Here is a 23765-nt window from a genome sequence, read left to right as displayed (position 1 = left end):
TCTTATTATGATTTTGAGAGCCATTATACACATTGATAGACTAATGAACAGTCATTTATAGAAGGATTTTAAGACAGTTTATTCCTAGGAAGAAAATGCTAGTACTCTAAGACATTCTTTGCACTGTTTCAAATCCCTAATTCTTGTTGCTTTCTTTACGGCACATCAGGGTGACTTCTACCTAATCCAACTGTCTAATGTAATCTACGATTTCCAATCAATCTTCTCTTTATCTGGCCTTTACTCCCATAGTATCTACAAATCCATATTCTTACCATCTCTACTTAAATAACATCTATAAACAACAATTAGGCATTTCCAGTGTTTTTGGAGCTCTTCTACATGTTAATAGTCCTGAGGCAAAAGAAAAAATCTCTTGTCTTCAATATCATTTCCATAGCAGCTGATTCTTCAGCTAGTTTGTGTTAATTGCTCTTCCTGAGCTGCTAGAAAATTGGTCTGTGCTGCACTGCTAGAAAATTTCTGCTTCAGGATGTTGTAAAAAAGAGGCTATTGTGTCTCTGTCTTTTCTGTCCATTCTTCCAAAACCAGTATTATTAGCATGTATTGCATGGGATGTGCAGTACGACTGGAATAAGCACTTAATATCACCAGAAATAAACCAACCTGAAGATTGCTAGGAAAAAGGTAATAATTAGGGCACATTCCCACACTGCCTGGATGATTATATCCTTGGTCCAGCACTAAGCAATCCTCAGTCAGAGCCATACACTTGGTAAGTAAGATGAAGTTGTGTAAAAACCTGTAGTGGTTAGTAACAGTAAATCCCCTAATTCTTGGGGATTTAGTCATTTAGCTAGAAGTTTCTGGAGGAACAAGTACCTAAGAGGTGCCATGGTCTTCTTATGCTGATGCTATTTTAAAGATTATGTGAAAAATTCCATAGCAAGCTTAATATTACTTTTCCTGGATGATGCCATTTTAATTAACATCACTATTATGTGCATAGGAATAAAATATTACAGTCCTGTGTATTAGGCAAAGTGCTTGCTCTCTACCTTCAATTTCCCCTACAAATAAATTTAGATATGGCCATAATATTAGAACAATTTAGATATGGCCAGAATATTAGGAGATAATTCAGGGCATTATAGAATCTCAGAATTCTGCTTGCCAGGCTGAAGCTGGATAATTACTGTCCATATAGCTTATATCAGAGAATTTATAAATGATAAATGGAAGGCCACAAGACCTCCGACCTAATACTAATTTTGTTTCTTAGGATTTGGAAAGCAGGTTTTTCAAGGACTTTGTCTAATATATTACTGGCAAGTCATTTTGTGGTATTTTGGATGAAATATGCACTTCTGAAGTGTGCCCAAATGCTGCTATGAAGTCAGGTTCAGCCACACTTAAATTACTTAGCACTGCAAATAGTTCTATTGATTTTCTGCAAGATCAACAGACGTGGTTCAACAGATTGTCTGCAAGTAAAATTGTGCTTCATGTGAGTAAGGTGGTAGAAGTGCCAATAACTGAAACACTTAATCACCTTATTTGCAGAATTCAATCTGTATGGCCATGCAAACTTCTGTGAGAACTTCAGCCACTGAAATAAATTAAAAAAAAAAAAAAAAAACCTACCCCAAAAAACTGTTAAAAATATTAGCAGGTAAATGTGTTAGCTGCTTATGAATGTTTAATTTAATTGAACAAGTTTTCTTCAGACGTCTCAGGCAGAAGGCATGAAAAAAAAATAATTGTCTACTACGGTAGACACTATGATGTCCTCTGCAATTATGACTGATATCCACAGTATAAAATAAATGGGAAAATTCAACATGGAAAATATTCAAGTGCTGACTAGTCATTCCAGATCTGTTCAGCTGGAGAAAGCTGTATAGACAATTCATCTGTCCAACTACAGTTAAAAAAAAATAATAATCCAAACTGATATTCCATAAAGGAAAATTCCACCAGGTTCCCAAAGCTGCAACATCTGTCTCTGGTTTGAAAGCCCTGAATTCAGATCTTTGATTTATTTTCTGCAAACAGGTTGGAAAAATTACTACATTGGAAATGTAGTGAAATGTAGTGAAATCTAATGATTACACCTTTATTTCAATTCCTTATCTATAATATAAATATAATAGGTGTCATGTAAGTATTGTAGATAAATAGCTTATTTATTGTTTAAATCACACATGCACACAAGTGTAAATATGTATGCATATACTCTAAATAGAAGCCTTTTACCAAAATGATGCTTCCACAGACAGTTTTCTGAATGAAGGTATCTGTTACTCCTGTGAGCTTCCTTGCTAAGGCAGATGAACATAGCAGTGAGATTACTAAAAATGAAAGGTTGCAAAATCTCATTCACAGGACCAGCCCTCCCCAGACACTTTGGCAAAGAAACCCCCATCTCTGGAGCTCAAGATTTTTGGCCCTAGCAGAAAACTAAACATTTCTCTGCATGGGGAGCAGTAGGCACCTAAAGCGGTAGGCACCTAAAAGCCTTCCAAGGACACAACTGTAGCACCTTCAGAGTTAGATGGGAGATAATAAGGTTTTTAGAATTATAATGGTGATTAATTTAAATGCCTAGGAACTGCCAAAGGCCCACATTAGAAACACTTTTTATTTTTTCAAGATCTGGATTTATTTATTTATTTATTTATTTTGGTTATTCTACTAGATTATTAACACTTTTTTCAAGTGATTTCACACATATCCTTTTGATATATCAATTAAGGTCTCCTGCTGTATGCTAAGCAGAATTCACAATGTCGTTCCTATCAATCTTATAATGTTTTTTGCTACCCTATTATACAGAGACTGAGGAAAATGGTTAGTTAGTATCTTACATATGACAGAGTTTTATAACTCTTTGGGTTATTGAAAGATGTTAGATATTAAGTTTATTACAGTTCTCATGGTATGAGATACTGGTCTTCACTGGTCCTGCCCAGTCCACAAAGGACCTACTAAGCACAGTGATAAAAGCAAGAAATGTTTCTTTCATTAGAACAGGAGGCTGTTTTTATAACCCACAAAAGCTATCACTGCTATGAGGAGACATCAGACCCCTCCATGTCAGTCAGTTGTCTTCATCTCCAGGGTGGTTGGCATCAGGAGAAGGTTTTGCTTTGAGCTTGGGCTCTGCTCTGGCTTCATACCCCCCCAAACCTGCTGCATGTGCAGCCCGAGGCGATGTGGTGCAGAAACTCATGTCTATTCAGGCAACGATCACACTTCGGTCTGCAGCAGGCCACCACGAAATTTGCACTGAATAATGCAACTGTTGAGGAGTTTGCATGGAAGCAGCCTCCATCCAAATCAGGCAAAAAGTTGTGTCAGGAGGCAATAAACAAATCCAGTCATCGATACATAATCATGATCAAAGAACAGAGCTACATTGGTTGAAAACATGGTGTAGCCAGGACCTGCTCTGAACCACTATGCAGTGTTATGAAAATAGTAGCTGGGAAACAGAAAGGAAGTAAATACATTCATTTATTCTGACAGTCATAACATCCTTGTATCATCTTGGTGGAAAGTTACAGAAGATGTCTAAAGAAATTTTCAAAAGCCATCTAAAGAAACCTCACTCGAGGCTTACAAAGAACAAGGCTCAAGGCCAACTCGTCTTGGAAAGACAAGTCAGCATATTGCACTGTAAGAAATCCATGACAGTCTCTTAACATCATCACGTAATAGGTTCCTGAGAAACCAAATCTTATCAGTCTCTGGCATTATGCAAATTTCTGTCATAATCTCAATCTGTGGGCTTCGAGTCCTAATCAAACTGCCTTCAGCTTCGCAGTTGGCGAGCCTCCTATTGAAATTGTTTTCCTAGCCTTCTTTTACTTGTTCAAGGAAGTTCTGGGGCTTGGCATGGCACCAGAAAGCCTCAATTTCATGTGAACATGGTGATTAGTAAACAAACCCAAGGTCACCACAATAAATCTCACATGATAAATCATATTTATACCTTTTGGGTCAAATCAGAAGACAGTAGAGGTCTAGAAACTAAACATGAACAGTACTATAACAACAAAAAAACAGTGTAGAAACAAGAATTATTCAAAAGTTGGGGCACAACTCAGATTTCTTTAAATAAAACAAAAAAAAATATATATATATATATAATGGATAGGATAGTCTCAGGTATATCCATCCATGGAAATATATGAATATTCCACAAGAGGTTGTATAAACTGCCTGCAAGTACATTTAAACTTCTTCCCACCCATTGAAGCCACCATGCTCTAGCGTGGTCTCCACTCAGACTGGAGGCAGAAAGAAAGCACACCTGCACCAAGGATGCAAATGGAGGCTGACGTATTTGTAATAGCAGCAGGCTGGTAACAAGAGAGGTTCACTCCAGGCCTTTTGTTCCCAAGAGGTGTCAAGGAACAAGATGCCCCAGTAACCTCCTGGCTCTCCTTTGGTGACCTTCCCTTCACAGTTGCAAACTGTTTTTACTCAGCAGCATTTTTAAATAGATCTTTCCAGGTCTGCAAGCAACCGCTTTAGAATAAAAAATTGGAGGGCATGTCTATGAATAGATTTGTTTTTTGAGGTGGAAAATAGCCCAACATGTTCAGAAATAAAGGGCATGGATAGAAAATACACGGACAGAATATTTACTTTGTTTGTTTGTTTGTTTTTTCTTTTTTTCCTTTTCCCCACATGGAAATTTATAAACAAGTTATTTGAGGAAAAATTAAAAGAAAAACTACATATGGTGGTTTAGCTTCTCTGCAGGGCTTTGCTCTGTGAAGAATGCCAAAATAATACCTGCCCATAGGGAACCTGACTCTAAGTTGACTTTGATTTTTTTTTTAAACATAAGAATCTACCTATAAAAAGATATATGTTGTAATATTTACTAATTATTTTCTTCTGCTAGCACACAATTCTGTTGTGCTACAAAAAGCACTTCATAAAACTCTTAGATGAGTTTTACTTAAGACAAAGTTCCAGTGACACTATCAAATCAATTAATTTACCTTTCGATAAGAAGAGGAGAATCTCACCAAAAGGGTTACATCAATGATGAAAATTGCCTTAAAATTAATGCAACAGAAAAACTATGTGATTTGTTCTTATAAATATATGGCGGAGGCTGTAAAATCCTCATAAAAGAAAAAGAATAAGTTTTAAAAGAATTTGTATTTGAATGTTGCTGTCATGCAAAGTTTGCACAGCAGGGACATACTCTCTGCAATTTAGTCTTTTTTCTTATTATAGTTATAATTTTTTTAGCATAGTGGAAATTTTATTGCGGATGCCTGGCCTGTCTCTTAACTCATGCTAATTATATTCATAATTAAATGTTAAACAAGAATTGACTAGGCCAACTGGCTTGCACAGGTGTTTGTTGTATGAATGGTTTAATGCTTACACAATAAATTGTTGGATCTGAATCTGTAGTAATCTGCTCAGTGAGAACTTTTTGCACGAACTTTGCTGTACACAGTAGGTCCAGCATAGTGCTTTGAAACCAATACTTGAAAATAGCATTTATTAGACAGCATTATGTCCAAACTGAGGCTTATCCATGATTGCACAAGTACTAACAAAGCTAAAAGATTTTTCTGGGCTTTTACCTGCCATGGGACAATGGTGATCAAAGCACTAGTGCTTAAGGGAGAAGTCACTGGATGCTGGGTGGAATTATCATTTGTGAAGCAGTGTGTCTCGCTCCAATTTGAAAAAAAATAATTGTTTACATCTGTAAATGATAGCCAGATTAATCACTGAGGCTCCAGTACCTCTTTGTTGGGTTTACACTGACTGCCAGTTGACAGAGTGCAGAACCAAAAAATTGCCCATGGAAAAAGACGTGAGTTTCAGTTTGCTCCTCTTTTACTTTTGGGGCACAAAAAATATAGTGTATTTGCATAATTTAAATGTGATCTGTGATTAAGAGAATCTTTTTGTAGTAGAAAGAAAGGGCAGAAGCAAAAAGCGAGCCAACTTGATAGTTCATATGTAGGTTAGCATAGGAGAAGCTCATGGAGAAAACCACGAGGGAGAGAACCGTGAAAGAGAAGACAGAGAAATTGAGATATCCAAGAAATAACATGGTTCAGGCAGATAGGAGGAGAAAAAAGAGAGAGAGGGAGAGCTGTTTAGTGGCTGTGACAAGATCTCTGTAACCTGGAGCATTTGCGGGAGGCAGGGGGAGAGGAACTTCTCATGGAGGTTAACTGGAGCTCTTGACAAAGTGAGAATTGGCACTCTGGGTTTGAGGGGAAAAATGTTCATCAGGCTTGTGAGTGAAGCTTCCACTCAGGGAAAGTAATAACAGGAGGAGAAACAGCCTATAATGCCCCAGTTACACAATTTCAGAAGTGCAAAAATGGAAGAGAAGAGGGGGGGAAAGTGGAAAGAGAAGACCAGGAAGGGAGAGAAAAGAAGAGCCTTCAAGAGCAAGAGAAGGGGATGCCGAAAGTCATCACCTCCAGTTCCATGCCATCTTCCTTTTTCCTTACACCTACTTACTATCTAAAAGTTGCTGCCTTCTAATGCCATACATCTCTGTGTGCTGGCTTGTTGGGTCTGAACCAGCAGAGAAGCAGGCATGATAAGCAGTCTTGGTGGTGGCAGTTGTTTCTTGGCCCTTGTTACATGGGTACTTGAAGATGTGGCTAAAGGAAAGTATATTTACCCCACAGAAGGAATAACGGCAAATGGTGTTTACTGTGATAATGTATGGTGTGCTGTGGAAAATCTAAAAACACACTAAGTGTGGACTTTGGGTACATCTGTGTTACTCAGAGTAGACCCTAACTTTATGGAGTTGAATCCTGAATACACTTTTATGCATACTGAATGCTTCAAGCAGCTTGGGCCCCTGGTCCCCTCTCAAGGGACTGTTACCTCCCTTAGGGTTCTCCAGCTCCAGTATGCTCCAACCACTGACATCAGACTTTTCATTTTGGAAATTTCTCCTCTTTATGGGTCCTGAAGTTCTGGCAGGTAAAACCAGCCATGAAACGTGCCTTAACATGGAGCATCACTTTGCAGTTTTACAAAATGTTCCTTTATAATGACAAAAAGTATTCATAGTGGCATGGTATCAGAGAAGAAACTTTGCAACTTCAGAGAAGACTCCTGATAATAGTGCATTAAATGAACTAGAAGAAAATACATGGCTTTAGGCTTTACATTTAGGACCATGACAAATCTTTGAGTGAGAATCTAGTAGAAATACAACTGAGTAGTATTGACCTGCTCCAACAGCACTTTTGCAACCTGAGAGCAGGAGTTGCTCAGATAGGAGTTACAATTGATAATTCTTTCTGGAAATGGTCTGAAAATGACATGGAGAAAGAAATGAAATTAAATGTTTTATAAATTCCACAAAGTAGGCAGGCACAGAATCAAGTCATGAATGGTCAAAGAAAATATCCTCTCCGTTTACCACAATAGCACACATACAATGTTGGAAAAGGAAAACACCACATTGCTAAAGGGGATGATAAAGCAAAATGATATGACAAGCATAACAGCAATAGGGCTACCCACAGAATTCCTACTGATGACACAGGATTAGAGACAAATGTTAAGTCATGGGTTAAAATCAGGCACAGGTTGTTTGGGGTGTAAGTCTGATTTCCCAGTCCCTGACAACATCGCCTTCCAGCAGCTATTGACACAGACCTGGCTTCCCAGCCTCACCATTTTGGGAGAAGTTGTGCCTGCCATGGGAAGTACGGCTGCAACTGAAACACTTTGTAAAAGTCATGACGTCTGAATGTGAGGGTAGGCTTGTGTTCTTACCGAGGCTGGGCCAGAGTTCAAAGTTAATATGATTTATAATGCCTCTTGAGGGACACAAATTGTGAAAGTAGCAGTACTGGAAAAATGGGCAATGTGGCTACAGAAAAGCATCTTTAGCAGCTGGACTCCACCAGCTGTACCAGATAACAGCTAAAAAGAGGGGTCAAGCAAAGCAAGAAATAGTGTGGGAATGGAAGAAAGGAGTAGCGCTCACATCCTCCCCCAAAAATGGTGTGCAGAGCTGAGGCAACCTATGGCAGAAAAAACTCAGTGAACAAGAATTTCATCTTTAAGGATGCTGCCTTGAAGGATGCTGCCTTGGACACAGAAATATTTCTGCAATCCACTGCCTTGTGCTTATAGTACAGGTATTGAATTAGAAATGCCCACATCTTTAAAGTAAAATGCAATTTGTCTTGCTTCCGGGAGAGTCAAACTGCTCCCTTTGACTCCCTTCTATATAAAATTCATTAGCCTGTTAACCCGTTTGACTCAGAGAGAATATTGTTACATTTTGGCCAAAGCACTAATGCCTTAATTGCCTGGGAAGGTAGTATATCACACAGATAATCTCACTAAGATCAGGAGCACAATCTAATTCACAGACAGCTCATGGTCTGACTCATTCACTGTTAAACACTTTTGAGTGATAGAGTTGCACTGGAAAAAGATCCTAGTGAGGCACAAAACCTCTTCACCTAGGTATGCTTAAATTGTTAGAAAAGCAAACTTGTGTTCAGCACTCAGAAAAAAGTAAGTCGTGAAGCAGCCACAAAGGTGGGACACTTGAAAAACTATAATTGAGAAGTGGAGATATTCTTAAACTCTTAGAAAATACCTGGTGTGTTTTTCTTTCTTTTTCTCTTTTTTTTTTTTTTTTCCTTTTTTTTTTCTTTTTCTTTTTCTTTTTTCTTTTTCTTTTTCTTTTTCTTTTTCTTTTTCTTTTTCTTTTTCTTTTTCTTTTTCTTTTTCTTTTTCTTTTTCTTTTTCTTTTTCTTTTTCACATTTTTTTTTCTTTTCCTTTCTTTTTCTTTTCCTCTCTGTTTCCCTTTTATTCTTTTTTTTTTTTTTTTTTCCTAACAAAAACAAACAGGAAGAAGCAGGAAGGGCTGCCTGGCAGGCAGGTTTATATACGCTTCTGCAGCTCTCACTCCAGGCTATCAAGTGCCACTTTTAGAATAGCCTCTTCCTTGACTCATGTTTGATTTGCATCTGTGTGTTCACATGCAGCCAGAACTAGCCCATGCTCTCTGCAGCTGAGTTCATTGCTTGTTTTTCTTTACAACGCAGATCAGGGCACCTGATGAGCTACATTCCTGCTTGTAAGCTGAAGTGTATTAACATTAAAAAAAAAAAAAAAAGAAAATAGCCCACTGTGTGGATACAAATCCTCTGCAAAGAAGTATCAAAACTGTGACCACTTTATGAAATGTTAGTGGAATTTGATCTAAGATACATGTTTTTTCTTTGAAGCTGTAGCTGTCCTTTAGTTCAGATGGTATTTGTGAATGACTGCTTCAAAAAAGGGGTCTTTTGGCACATGCTTTAGGCTGATGACAGGCAAAATGAAGTAGATTCTGTCTCAGAAATCTCCAAAAATAATCTTAGGTTTGACATAACACACCATGTCATGAAGTGATATAAGCCACATAAGCACAAAGCAGGCTTTAAATTTAAAGGAGAATAATCCTATTTTCAGATGGAATACTCTCCATCAATTTGGATAACAAATATCTGATGCAGAATAGAGGCAGCAGGCTGTTAATGCTGAGATCCCTTAAAATCTGCAGTTCCTGGTAGTTGTTAGTGACTGTGGCAGCCCGCTATCTCCCTCTGTTATCTGATAGCTGCTCAGACTATTCACACGCACACACACAAACAGCAAGCATGCACACATGCACTAAAGATTGCTATCTGGAAATAAAGATCTGCTTTTTACTGTCTTTAACCCCTCAGCACCAGTGATCCAGAGTTCCCGATGCTAAAGAGTGATGCAAAATGCATTAATGCTTAGCACTGGGAAATCCCAACTCCTGGTGCCAAGAGGTTCATAAATATAGTAATGAAACCTCTTGACTCAAAGTGAGCACTATTTAACAGAACAAGCATGAACAGCCTTTAGGAGATTTTGCAGCTGGATTTGTTCCACTGTGTCAGAGCTGAACCTCCATGATAGTAGTTTTTAAAATTGTGCAGAGCTAAAAAATAGTTTAAGGAAGCCAGACAGCATAGAAAAAAACTATATATATATATATATATGTATAAAATATATACATATGTATGTAGAAAAGGAAAGTAAATACACCGCTGTACCGCATACCAGAAAAATAGGCATCAAGAATCCCTAAGTATGAATTCAGTGACAGATGTCAAGGTCTTTGGGAAGTGTCCACCAAGCTTTATTTTGCACATGTTCCTAAACAACTAAAACGAGTACTTTGTGTGATAATTTACTAGCAAATCAGTATCAATAAATCAGAATCATGTAAGCAGTCATGTTTATTATATCCTTGTTGCTTAATATTCATGATAGTAATTTATTTTTATAGTACAGTTTCAGTGTTATCTCCTCCAATGCTGTAACTTTGAGTCAAGCAAGCTGCAAAAGTAAAAGGTCAGGTAACCCTTTGAAGGCTGCAAAAGTTCATTCACTCTGTGGAATTTGCTTCGTTTTCTTTTGAAAATGCTTTAGTGGCTCCTTAAAATATTTATACTATAATTTCTAACCTAGCATTATTTATTTAACAAATATCACTGCAAAACAAGGGTTGCAAAGCAGGATATGGATACCAACTCTGGAAAAAGAGGAGTCCAGAATTTCCAGAGCTGCAGAATTTAAACTGGTCAGGAAATCTGGTGTTCATGTCTAGATTTTAACTGATTTTATTTAACTGATTTTAACATATACTTTTCAGAAATATAAGGAATACACTTATTTAAGACTTTCAAATATTTTGCAATAGCAAAAATAAGATAAAAAATAAGCTAGCAAGTTTTGTAAATGTTAAAAATGAAAAGAAATTTGATCCTTGAATCACCAAGGTGTTTTGCTATTGAAACAACTGAAATTCCCACTTCAGGCCACTTTCTACCTCAAGAGAAACACAAAGGAGTTGTAATGTTAGCAGATGTCGGGACCAAACATGTAGGACTTGTTAACCAGGTTGGCAACTACAGAAACAAGAGTTTTACCTGCAGGACATGCAGCATACAACTACAACTCCTACCTCACACTCCTACCAAAACGCCTCATTCCTGGCTCAGTGAGTTCATAGGAACTGAAGTGTTTAATTTCTTGTTTCTTCCCTTCATGTATATTTTAAGAGATGGATTTTAGTGATGCCAGTTGAGGTACAAGGACCCATACCTTTGGTTTAGAGAAGTCACTCCCATCAAAGGTGATGTAGATGTCAAGATCTTCTGCGTTGTCTATAAGTAAGAAACCAATATATATATATATATATATTTAAATTCCTTTAGCTTGCATTGGTTAATATTTTCCTGTGCTGCTAATCTGCTGTACCATGCAGCCCCAGACTGTGTTTATGTGGTAGAAGTCTTCAGCGTGTAAAGCTCTTCTGGATAAAGGCAGTCTATAACTACACAATAGGCTTACTGGTGTGTCCCCTTGTCTTTCATTTAAGGATGAGCATTTGATGAAGCTGTATTGGGCATTGCACATAATCAATTGTTTCCCATCCAGGAACATATTTTTCATTAGACAGGAGGTGGAGGCCACAAAAAAAAAAAAAAAAAAAAAAAAAAGAATCACTGATGAGATGAATGAAGTAAACCTACCTCATCACAAAGATAACATCTAAAAATGCTTCAGGTTTATTTATGGCAAACAAAAAAATATGACCAGGCTTCAAGAAATGAAGAAGATAAGCAGACATAAAAGACATTTTTATTCTAAGTGTAAACTATCATTAAATGTATTTAGATTTACACCCTATAATTATTATGATTGTAGCAATTAATCAATCAACTGATTAACATGTAGGGTCAGCAGGACACAGTGATCTTATCTTGAAGCTTGAATTAATTAATTATTCCTTACTCTACATTATTATTTTCTGCTTGTGTATGTTTGCTCAGTGTCCCTATTGACAAAACATATCTTATTTCTTTCTATGTATTGAGTCAGGCACAGGAAGTTACTGACGTACGTTTACTAATTTGCCATCAGAATTTCAAACTAATTAAAAGATTTTTAGAGCGTTGCATAATTTTAAACTACTTGTTATATTCTAATTAGCCAGGTTCAATTAAATTGTTTTCAACGTCGCAACTTAAGAGCTCTCATCTCTTCAAGTGGAGTCAAATTCAGCGGGTGTATATTGTTGCAGCGATATAATTCTGTGTTCATTATAGCACCCGCCAGTGAAGCCTTTATGCTCGGTATATTTGTTTACTATCTCTGCAGCATGAGGATTTTCCACTTCCACAGGCAATCTTGCTATCAGGAGGGCTTCCTGAAATTCAGCTACATTTGAATTTTCAATATGCGAAAGTGTTACTTGCAGCACCCTCTTTGTGCTGAGCGTCTCCTCTGTTCCCTTGCAGCAGGATTTGGGTCACACTGACGTCACTCACAAAACCCTCGCTGGCTCTGGAGGAGACACGGTCTTGTCCTTCATGTTTGCTTCCTTCAGTTCGTGGTTCATTGCCATTCCTCTGGCATCCTCAGTCATAACTTAACTGAGCTTGTGTAGCTCCTTTTCGTCTCACCACATCCATCATTGCTTCTAACACAGTATTCAAGGCTTTATTTTCATGGACAATTTTTTTTTTTTTTTTGAGTTGTACGAGTATCCTGGTCATTTTCAGTATCTTTCTTAGAGTAATGGGCTTCAGAACCAGACAGGACCCACTGTACTCATGAAGAGGTAATAGTGCCTTCTGCCTGACCCTGAACAGCAATGCCACTGTAAATACCCAGCCAGATTTTACTGCCTTACTGCAGGGTCACTTTGTCTGATTTCCTCCTGCTTTTCAGTCCCATGTTTGGTTGACATTCCTGGTTCTTAACAGCATGAGTTCGGGATTTTTTATCTTACATTTTCTTATCCTTTATTCTGTAGCTGCTAGTCTAAAGCAAGCCTAGGGAGCACTAGTGTTCTGCCAGATAGCACCCAATTCAATGTCTTGTCTCCCAAAACACTCAGGTGGTCATACTGGCATATAGGACCACATTTCAATTATCACCCACTGATCTGCTGTTTCTTTGTCCTTTGATGAAGAAAAACATTCAACAGACTTCATCTGCCTCTGCCATTCTCCTGTGCTGCCCCGAGCACCATGAAATGTGCAAGGCTGCAGGCACTGTGTGCCTGGGGATGTTTTAGCTGCTACAGCTGCTCCCCATCAAGCTCCCATTGTGGGCACAAAAGCATATAAGTCTTCTCTAGTCCTGTACCCATGTATGGATCCCATATATGACTTAAACATCCTAAACCATCTTTATTTTTTGTTGGTTTGTTGTTTTTTTTTAATAGCACAGTACTGAAACACTCCCCTACACTGCAACCCTCATCTCCCACGTTGGTGTTTCCATCTGAGTAGCTCAAAATAACAGCAAGCCTAAGTTTGGAAGAAATGCCACAGCCCTCTAGACACCCCGCTTCTCATATAGGAGGGGGCGAGGGACCTCTTTTTACACCTCCCTACAAGAAGCAGCTTTTGGGAAGCCTCCCCTGAGTGCCTGACTCACTGCTCCCATCCTGCTGGGCCCTTCCTCTCCTCCTCTTCCTCCTCCTCCTCCTGCACTGCCTTCTGCCATGCCCCGGTGCAAACACAGGCAATGCAGTTCTCCACATGTGCCTTTTTATTTTTTTTCAGCCTTTAACACCCTACCACATTGAGGCCATGTCCTGATTCAGGCTGTTGGTCTCCACTATTATCTGTATAATCTAAAATAAAAGGGATGCTAAAAATCCAGCTGCTGGCTCTCTTGCTGAGCTCTCAGAGAAGTTCATATTCCAGCCTCCGTATTTTTTTAGTTATTTATTTTTTTTAATTCTAGCGTAGGAGATAGCAGTAATAGTAGTAGGTTTGGGGGCCCTAAATAGAAAGGGTAGGAGAAGCAGTTATCGTCAAGCTTTTGCTTTGAAATGTAAACTTAGTAAAGACGGAGCCCGGCTCTCCCTGATGAAATATACATATGGAACTACAAAATGCCACTTTTTATCCATTTGTTTTCCTGACCATAACCACGTTTTCACACTGTCAGCATTTTCATTAGAAGCTCTTTTTGTCAGAGGTTTATAACGAGAATGTAAAGATTTGCTATGGGCTAAATCTCAATCCAAGAGCAAATGTTTATACCAATTCTGAAAACAATCAGCTTGCCCATTTGTAGTTATGCATGTGTTCATCATCTGTTACTGCTTGTCCAATGCTCTGCAACTTCTGGAAGGAAAAAGAGACATCTGGAGGAAAAAAAAATGCTATCCTGCAGATAGCATACTGTATGTTCTCCTGAGTTATTGAATAAGGTACGACGTAAATGCAAGCTTTTCAGTTGATACAACTATTTTTTTCTTAAGCTTGTCAAATTTACTGCAGAGAATATTTTAATGGGAGGCTTAGACCAGTCTCCATTTGTGCATTACTTAGATGGACATTGTAGTAAATGTTCAATGGAAATTAATTACCTAATGAACTGAGCTGTTTATATGATGCCAGTCACAATGAATTCTTCAAAAATGTTTCAGGTTATCTTCTGGACCTGCAAGTTAATGGGGTTTTCTTGTCCATCGCTTCTGCTGTATGTCAGTCACTAAGTTCCACTGTGTTCTGGGGATGAGTTAAATTTAAGGCAAGATTTACAGTCTATCCTTCTCTGGCTATGTTGGTTTGGAAAAGAAGGTATAGCCCCATAATGCGAACACATAGTGACATAAAGGTACATTTGCACACAAATAGTTTGACTCACCTCACATATAAAGTTTATCTAGCTGGATGAACTTCAGAAATAGATAAAGATAAGCCAGGTGCTAATCCTTAATTGCCTTACATTTTAGCATGGAAGGTGTCTGAGGCTGGCTGTAGAGCATATCAAGAAGCTTTGTAAAACTTAGCATTTTCATACAATGCTCATTATTATATTTACTTTGTAATAGCATTACAGCAATGTTTAAATCTCTTTGCAAACTAGCTTATACCTTAGTGCACGTGAGCACTTCCCCTGCTGGAAAGCAGCGGGCGTGCTGAGGTTGTTAGCATGGCCTCGTCCTGCAGAAAGGCCACAGCACCTGACCGTGGGGGAGAGGCAAAGTTGGGGCAGGATGCCCAGAGACCTGGAGCCTCCTGCAGGAGTTTGTTGATCCCTCCTGCATGGTTTGGTGGCAGTGTGTGTGCTCATGGGCCTGTATTCAGACACGCCAAAGCTGCACAGGGCCTCTGCGTTGCCCAGGGCCTCTGAGCACCTCACTGTAGGCTGAGGGGCAATGTGAGCACAAAAACCAGACACTATTAACACCCACCACTTAATAAAGAGTGTGAAACCTGGGTGTATCCCTGTATTTTAAAGCTCCCTGTGTTCAACCCCAGCATCAGGAGGTTTACCACAACACTAGGCCTTCTCTGAGGCAACGCCCCACCACAGGGCTCCTCACACATGGCTTTTCCCAGGGCTGCCCCCAGGTGATGTTCCTGGCCATGCCACACCGTGCTGTGCCATGCTGCACCATGCCACCATGCCATGCCATGCTGTGTCACACTGTGCCGTGTCACACCGTGCCATGTCACACCGTGCTGTGCCATGGCAGAGCCCAGCTGCGGAGGCAATGCCTGCTTGGCCAGCACAGCTGAGTCCGCATGCCACTACCAGCCAAGACGATGCCTCAAAGTTTACCTCCTCCTCCCCCTCCAAAAAAAACCTCAGTGCAAATTTGTGGCCCTCATTAGAGCTTCTCAGCAGACCACAGTAAAAATTAATGGGGTAGCCCCCATCCAAGGCGTGGGTATGTCTCTGGCCACAGCAGGGTGCCGCAGCGAAGGGGCTGCATTCGCTCCTAAATGGCTGCAGTTGGAAAAGTGTGTATAGACCAGCCTGTAAAGCCATTAGGGAATTTATTTTTCCTTTGGCAAATAATTCACGAACAGTTATAACTCGTTGACAAATCATTGTGCAAACAATGAAAAGAGTTTTTCAGGATGGTCATGAGCACACATCTGGTATGAATGTTCTCAGAAATACTTCTCCAGGCTGGCATGCAGAGGGCTTTTGTCTGTGGGAGATTTTGAGCCAACAAAAGCGCTCACCTGAATGTTTGCAAACATGCAGGCACACAAGCAGCAATTATTTTGGGGAAAAAATGCAATATTCTTTCATTTTTGGCTTTATTCACCCAGCTCTGCTTTCATCCAGGAAGCTTTAAGAACCGAATTAATTAAGAGCTAATTAACTAAGCTTTGCAAAGTCGCTGTGAGATCGCTAGCATTATCATAAATATTTCACAGCAAGTAAACTGAGGCACAAAGACTAGCGTGTGTAAATCAGGTCTCATAGCAAGCAGTGAGAGCAGTAGCCCTTGCAGCCCCTTCGTTTCCAGTCCCCAGCTCCATAGCCGCTTTTGCTGCAGTTTGTGTGCTTTCCATGCTTCACGTGGAAGCCTTTTAACCCTATTAAGGGTTAAAAACAAGATCTAAAATCCTATAAGAAATCTGTGCAAATATGTGTTCTGCATAAATCTGGGCCACAAAATTAATATACTTGTATACATTTTCCCCATCTGCTGTATTGCTGACACATCCAGCTTGTGGCCCGGAACGTTTTAGGGAAGAAGGGGCCATCTCTGTGTTTAGTGCAATAGTTCAAGTGGAGTTGTATACTTACTGGGGCACTCAGGCTTCTCCACTAAATATAGAAAGCAGCTTGGGGTACTTGTCTTCCAAAAAAAAGCCAAACTACTGGGGCTCACTGTGGGGAGGAGGTGAAATTTTTAATCAGGTTTGGTTTGTTTATGAGGAATTAAGATGGGTATTTAGTCAAAAAAAAAAAAAGAATTAACGGTGTTTTCCTTTGTATGCTTTTATTCGTGTTGCCTATTGTGTGTGTGTACGTGTGTATGCACAACTCTTACAAATTTTCCATTAAAAAAAAACATTCAGATAAGGCTAAAGCCACTTCCAAGCAACACAGAAGTATTTTTAGGGACCGTGACCTGGGAGAAGTGGCTATTTTCTAGGTTGTGACCACAGACCCCCCTACCCCAGCTGTGTACCCATGATGTGTTTCTCCACATAAGGAGGTGTTCACTTGAAGACAACGTGCTGGAGAAGTGACGTGGGAATGCTTTGTCCTGAAGCACAGAGGCTTTTCTGAGAGCTATATCGCGTGTCAGCAAACTGTGCAGCCTGTCCGGTGCGAGGCTGCTGCAGCGCGCTCCCCCGGTGCCCCAGCCTACCTCCTGTACACATGCAATCAAAGTGTGTTTTCCAGCAGGTTGGTTACATAGCCTTGTGAGGAATGCTGGCCTCTGTTGTTGTTTTGTGGGAGGGTTTTTTTTTTTTGTAGTTTGGCCAGAGATGCCCAATATACAGTGCAGTTTTTAATTTCCTGGAATTCCCTTTCCCAATAAAAAAAAAAAAAGCAGTATATTTCTCCTTTTTTATGGCTTTTATTAACACTCTACTGGATGTTTGTGCCTAATTAGACCTTGGATATTGTGGCACTTCTATCTTGTGTGTTTATGGACAAAAAGCTGAGGTCTAGCTGAGCCAGCTCCAAGTCATAACTTCAGAAGAATCAGTGTGGCAGCTTGAAGTCACCAAAGGACTCTCTTACGCATGGGGATTCTCCTGTGGCTTTAAGGTCATTTCTTACTTGTAGAGCTGTGTAGTTTTACTGTGACTTCTGGGAACAGACAAAAGATCAGAAAATCTATGTACATGTCCTATCTCTTGATCAATTTGTGCACTGTGAGCTACGTAGTATGTGCCATTTCATAAATAATAATGCATCTGCTTGCTTGTAAAAAGCTGTTCATTGCAAACCACTCTTTCCTTTGTAAATGGTCATGTTTTTGCAATGGGAACAACTGTGCCACAGTAAGCTGTGCCACAAGCAAAAATAACATGGGAAGTTTACCTGATGAAATCCTTTTTTTGTTATTGCTAATGGCAGTGCAATAATTAGACATTATTAGGAAACCATGTAGCAGTGTGGAGGTAGAAATGACAGGCTATATTAGAAAGAAAGACTAGATACTGTTATGTAGGTTAATTTATTAGTAGAAATGCAAATAATGTTTTGTATTCAAGTACCGTTGGGATTGGAGACCTGGAAGTATAGGCAGAGGTAGGTTTCAATAATATCAAAGTTAGGTAGCATGAATCAACTTTCTTTCTCATATTAGACTTGCTGAGGTGCATAATCTCGTATTTTCTGCAATAGACTGATCTTAAACTCTATTTAAGTCGATTTGAAACTGAAACACTTAAAAAAATCCATAAAAGTTATTCTGCAATTATTTTCAATTTATTAAGGAATAACAGTATTGTAACTGGGGAGGGGGAATGCAGGTTGGATTACACTTCCTATTTTTAAGCTGTCCATTTAGCTTTCTTGTTCAATATGTCAGAGAGTACCAAAATTACCCTGTGAAGTCCACCATGCAATTGCCTGACTGCGTGTGTTCCCACATTTCAGTTCACAATATCATCAATCCACCTAACTGTGGATGTTTTCAAGTTTTCTTTGTCAATCATGAGGGCTATAACTAAAGCTCATCAACTCCCTCAAAATAGTAACTGGGATTTTAACACGTCCTCTCTGTAATATAATCCGTTTTTTATCGACTTCAATCAATATTGTGAATTTCCAAGCTGCGAAGCTGTAAGATGTTGCTTATAGCATGTATGTGATAGCTACAGGTGTGTTACCACACATACAGCAGCTTCCTATACATCAGGTCCTAAGCAACCAAACTAAAAATCCACATATATTACATCTAGTTAAAATCTTTTGTCTTATATTTATATCACGGCTGGCTGAAACTCTGAAATTAAATGTTAGAGGTCTGAAGTTCCCAAGTGCTTGTCCTCTGCTTCTAGATTTTTGCCTAATGAGCCCCGGGTATTTCCATGCTAATTTTAAGTAGAAAGGACTTTCTTCTTCACTAACCATCTTCTTTTTAAGGGTTGGTGCTGTGAACCCTCTTTAATATCTTTATTACACTTACTTGATAAAAAAAAAAAAAAAGAAAGAAAGAAAAAAACAAAAACAACAGAAAGGAGATATCAATCTTTTCAACCCCAAAATAGACACAATCACACTTAAACTAGAAAGCTTGCCTAACTTCTGGACCCAGAATGGACACATACACACATATGACACTTACCACCATGTCTGTAGCCTGTAGACCCCATCCTCAGTCCAGACAGGATTTTGTGTTACATCCTATGCCGTTTCTTGCCACAGGAAGATAACTCGATGTGAAGTGCAACCTCTTCTTCATAGCTGGTTGCGTAGTCATCTCTGTTGGTACAGCAATGCTGTCTTCCAACAGACAGAGACCTCAATATTTCTCTTCTCCACACATTAGGCCTCCCCACGTAGAGGCAATGCATCATATATTTATTTGACTTCTTTTGCTTTTTGCTGGTGACTCATACTGGCTGCGTGATGGTGCTTTTGCCGGCAGCAGAATTATTTTATCACTTTGCATGGTAACTCCAATGCGCAGTAAACTACAAAAGGAATAAGATTCTTCACCTTACTCATATCGTGTGCCAGATAATAGATTTATTGCTGCTGAATAAATCTTTCACTCTGTGATTTTATTTATTTATTTATTCTTTTTTCCTTTGGCACATGAGACTTACTTGAGGGAACGACTGACAAGCAAAGAGGAAAGTGAGACAAGGAAGATGGGTGCAACGGGAAGCATATAAGAGATGACAGGCTGGGTGCAAGAGCTGAAGGACAGAGGGGAAAAATTTAAAATGTTGATGAGATATAATGTAATGAACTTGAATTAAGGTCTCTTAACCAGAGAAATGCGAGGATTAGTGAGACATTCATGGAAAGACAACTGAGAGATTTGGGTGCAAATAAGTGATTTGCCCTCCTTTGCATTCTGACACTTGGAGGAAGGTTGTGTGCCTGAGTCCTAAGTGTATTTTTGCAGGGCTCTATGCTAAGCAACATGGGCAGCTCTGAAAGAGTCCCTGTCTCAGATGACAGTGCCCCATGAAGTCCAGGAGCTGCTTTATTGCAGCTTGTCACCAAGTCACCACAAAAGGACATTTTTCTTAAAACCAGGATATCAAAATGCATTTCCAATAGATGCCAACCTGGACAGGAGGTAACTGATATGCACACACCAAAGTATTCAGAGGGAAACCTCCCAGCCATACTGTCAGGCACTGAGGAGCTGGGGAGGTCCCACAGCTTGCTGTCATTGCTACTCTTCCCACTGATGCTAATCAGTTCATTTATTTCCACATGAGTAGGAGATCTCTGGGTCAGCAGTCCCTTTGGTCAACAGGGAGCCTTTATAAATATACATGGTGCCCATATTGCTCTAAAATCTACTGCAGATGTCCACAGGTTTGAAATTAGTAGATGCCAGATTACAGAAAGAGTGATTTCCCTTTCTTTTTTTCCTTCTGCAGTTACTCAGCCCACTTGCGGTAAAAGACACTGAACTGAAACTAGAAAGACCTGAAACTAGAAGGATCTTTAAGAGCTCGGTTTCTGTTATTCCACTTGTGCAGAAATCAGTGGAGGGCCAGAACTGCCATTTCTCACATAGACTCCACATTGGCTGGGAATTTTATTCTGTAGTTTTCCACCTTTTCATACTTTTTTTTTTTTTTTTTTTTTTTCCTTAGCCTAGAGCAAGAACAGCTTTGCTTCATGTTCTCTTTCCTTTGGTTGACTGCCATGTCCAGCTACCCAAACTACATACAGTTTAAAATGAAAACAATAAATAAATAAAATCCACCAGGTAAATTATCACAATTTTGAACAACCTTAGATTAGTTTTAATTTGCTTTAGGAGGAGGAAAATGTGGAGCAGTTGCTTCCCTGTGTACTACTACAGATATGCCTCCATCATTTTCCTATCACTTCCCTTACATTCATTGTGAAGACCAGGGAGGAAATGGGCATGTACGTTCTTCACCCTCCATTGTGTCCCTTTTCTATGCCTCTGCCTCACACACTGATACAGAGATGGTGCCACAGAAACGGAGGCATGCTGTAACTGGGATTGCAGCTCATGCATTGTTCCGAGGAGGAGAACAGAGTGAGCATTTCCAATGAGGGCACAATACATCTTTCGCTGTACCCTCATTTATAGCAAGCACGGTGCAAAAGCAGATTAGATAAGCATCCAGGGATGTGACTTTATTCTTTTTCTGTTTGTCCTCTACACTTGTAAAGAGAAAAGGGTGAAGACGATACACCAAAAATAGAGGGAGAAAGCCAGGTGCACAAGTTCCTGTGCCATCTCAAATAGGGAGGGAGCTTAAATGCAGCCAACTGGGTAATTTAGGTGCACAAACTTAAAACTAATAGTAAACTATCCACATACCATTTTTTGGCAAAGCCAAGACCCCCTCCATTTGTCCAGAGTCGTATCGTGTGTGAATGGCTTTGCACGGGAAATGATTCTGAACTTTGCAAATAGCTTTTATTATAGCTCCTCTGTGACACTGCTAGAAAACAGATTAGATCATAGCTCATTTCTCTTTTATTATTCTGACAGTGATTTCATTTGTTCAGAACTTCCATTTTGCCTTTAATATCTCATATGCGGTCACATTTTGGGAGCTTTAGGATGTGTTGGGTCTGCGTTCAGTGTTACATGTCTCTCACCTTAGCCAACTCATTACAGAGAAGCATCCTCCCTAAATAACAAATATGAACAAACATGTATGAACTTCAGATGATACAATTCCCAATTCATTTCCTGGGCTATATCACTGCCAAAGAAGGATCAAATAAGGAGCTTGCCTTATCCCTAAAATAAGGCATGCTAGTGTGGGAAAAGGCTTTTGTTTTATATGTATAAGGGGGAAAACATATTAAATCCTGACCATGCAAAGAACAGATCTGGTGATCTCAGTTCTCAGCTAAAATTGCAAAAATAAAAACATCTGATAGACTAAAACAAGCACTTCAGCCAGCCATTCTCCTCTGCAATACATTATACTTCTGCCCTTAAAAGTCAACAGCAACAAACCATTTGTACCACACTGTCAATGCTCTCCCAAAAATGAACGTGGCTGGCCACAACCTAGTCCATTTTAAGACTTGTTCGTTGTTTTTTTTTTTGTTTTTTTTTTTATTATTATTATCAGCAACACAAGGTCACTGTCACATTGTCCCTTTCCTCCCACTTCTAATTTGCTGCTCAGGATGCCTGAGCCAGGATGACGTCCTTCCCACTGGTCCCCAAAAATTACAGTGAGGGGTCATTGGCATTGCCTGGACCAGCCCTCTGCCTGCTCAGAAGTTACATTGGGTGACAGCCCAGCAGAAGGCTGTGCATTAGGAAAGCCTAAAGGTCATTTTTGCATGTATAACATCTTTCTAACCTGGTCTATGGAAAGTAATTAATGATTTAGGACTAAAATAGAGAAGAACAGTTAAAACCGAATACAGTGTAAATACATAACAGTAGGCTGCAATAAAAAAAGCCTTGTGCAGGTCTAGCTAGAATCATTATAGTTAACTGATTTTTGAAAGTAATATTCACAGGAAAACAAAACAAAACAAAAAAAACACACCATAATACTATAATTTTAGTTTATATGTGCTCAACTGTGACATTATGACACTTTTTTTCATCTTATGTCTGGATCCTTTACCTACATAAGCCAGCTGAGATTGTTTTTTCCCCTTTGGATTGCAGAAAGATTTATTTCTGTGACTGCAGATATTTTAAAATATATTTTAAATGTTTTCTATTATTCTCTCCTTCTGCTCTCCACACATGTTAAAATCCATTCAGAGCAAGGGTCTGCGAAAGGAGCTGGAAAGGGCTATGTCCTTTTTTGGGGGGCTTGTTTCCTTTGTGAGGCTGTGAGTACATCGCATTTGTGCGTGTGTGTGTTTGTGTGTGTGTGTGTACGTGCACAGGCTTAGTCCTCAGGTGGAACTGTGGTTCCTGTGCTTTCGTTCTCGAAGCTGTTATTCTGGAAGGGAATGGAGGCAGCTGTGTTTACAGCTCAAGTCTTGGCATACATTTACCAGAATCTATTATTCATATCGTTCAGTATCAGGGAGAGATCTCAGGCCACCTGTCTATCTGACAAATTCACCCTTTTGTGAGCTTTCTGTTCATAGCAAATTATGTTCACATTGATGAATTGAGTTTTTATGAGCATTGCTAACTAACATTCTCACAGAAGGCCAGGGGCAATAGACTGCAAGTGTTTCTGGTCCACAAGTAAATGTTAAAAAGAAAAAACTGCCAGTATTTAAAGACAATTTGCCATGGAGGGATAGTTAAAATATTTGGCAAAAGCTTAATATTTATAAATTCAAGAATATCCATAAATTATTGCAAATAGTGGGCTTATAACAAATAAAAAATAATAATAATTCTGTACTGTCCCCTGAGATTGTAGAGGACTCTTTAGCATTCTGGGTATTCACAGGTAGCCAGTGACCAAAGCGTCTCACAAATTCTTACCAGGGTTTAACACAAGATAGTAACCATTTAGTTTTGCAAAGGGAATATGCCCTTGAAAAATCCGAGAGTAAAAAATAAAAATTTAAAAATAAATAAATAAAGTGGGACAAAGCTATTTATATATAGCTATAGCAAAATAATGGTTTACCTGGCTTTTTCAGCATGGCGCTGCTTCATGTCCAAGACGAGCCATCAGTGGTGCATCCTATAGCTCAAAAGATCCATCGTCATAGATCAAAATATTTCCTTAATGAGGGAATTTGTCACAATGGGATGGGATGCCACCCACCTTGTGCACCCAAATTCTTTATGCCCCTTTCCCAGCTCTTCAATGGGCCTGGCAATGTCACAAATAGA

General features: G+C 39.3%; 1 protein-coding gene across 4 annotated transcripts in view; it reads left to right on the top strand.

Annotated features, from left to right (window-relative positions):
• The window catches only part of ARHGAP15 (Rho GTPase activating protein 15), a 332079-nt gene that overhangs the window by 272059 nt on the left and 36255 nt on the right, over positions 1-23765 (top strand). The gene's annotated exons all lie outside the window — the stretch shown is intronic.

The sequence above is a fragment of the Anas acuta genome, chromosome 6, assembly GCF_963932015.1.
Source record: "Anas acuta chromosome 6, bAnaAcu1.1, whole genome shotgun sequence".
NCBI classification, from domain to species: Eukaryota; Metazoa; Chordata; class Aves; order Anseriformes; family Anatidae; genus Anas; species Anas acuta.
Note: the sequence above shows the minus strand (reverse complement) of the source record. Positions and strands in the feature narration are given on the sequence as shown.